This window comes from Coffea eugenioides, chromosome 2 (assembly GCF_003713205.1).
Source record: "Coffea eugenioides isolate CCC68of chromosome 2, Ceug_1.0, whole genome shotgun sequence".
NCBI lineage: Eukaryota > Viridiplantae > Streptophyta > Magnoliopsida > Gentianales > Rubiaceae > Coffea > Coffea eugenioides.
Window position 1 is genome coordinate 55,886,261 of NC_040036.1, and position 1,199 is coordinate 55,887,459.

A 1,199-nucleotide genomic window follows, 5' to 3' on the forward strand; every position below is an offset into this window, starting at 1 on the left:
AGCGAATGACAAATCAACAGGGCCAGGGGAGCAGTACTGGGAATCCTGGACATAATCCGGGACATAATCCGGGCAATCATGAGGGAGAGGACCGTGCTTTAGAACGGTTCCAGAAATTTGCACCTCCTAAGTTTATAGGTGGACCTACTCCTGACCTAGCCGAGGGCTGGATGGATCGTATGTTAGACATATTTGCCGCGCTTAGGTATTCGGAGGAGCGGCAGATATCCTTTGCCGTCTTTCCGTTCGAAGGGGCCGCGCGAGCCTGGTGGAACGTGATCAAAGCCAAGTGGGAGCGAGAACAGACCCCCTGGACATGGGTCAATTTTACTCGAGAATTTAATGAGAAATACTCGCCGCCCATTGTGCAAGAGAAACGAGAAGATGATTTTATCCGCCTGCGTCAAGGGGCATCTAGAGTGGCGGAGTATGAAACTCAGTTTACAAAACTCTCCCGTTTTGCTTCGGAGTTGGTGCTAACGGAGCGAAAACGAATTCGTCGCTTCGTCCAAGGCCTGAATGTGGAAATCCAGGAGGCTCTAGCAGCTGCTCAGTTGGACACGTTTAGCCAAGCGCTAGAAAAAGCACAGCGGATTGAGACTGCCAGGGGACAGGTTAAAGCCTTTCATGACCGGAAAAGGAGGCAACCCAGCTCGAACGATCCCCCGGTTGGACAGAGCTCGCGAAACGAGCCACCCGCGAAGGCGAGTAAAGACGCAGACGGTCCACGACCTGTAAAAACTCTGAATAATTTTGGGCGAGGTCAGATAGTGCAAGAGCCCCAGAGGAGTGCCCAGCGTGGAGGGTCGAGTACGGCCACTAAGCCAACCTGTGGTTTCTGTGGGGGCAATCATACTGATGAAAATTGCTGGAAAAATAGTTCGGTACGGAAATGCTTCAAATGTGGTAGTACCGAACATCTGATTGCCCGGTGCCCTAAGATGCAGAAGGAAGGACTCAAGCCATCGACTGAAGGGACCAGAACTAAGCCGATGAATGCAGGGGAAAATCGAGCCAAAGGGCCAGCAAGAGTGTATGCAATGGGTCAATATGAGGTGACTGACCCTTCGACGGGTTTCGAAGGTATGCTTTGACCAAAGAATTAATTTCGAGGACGAAATTTTCCTAAGTGGGGGAGATTTTGAGGCCCCAATCAGTTCGTAAGTTGATATTAGGGTTATTCATTATTTCGGTGTGGT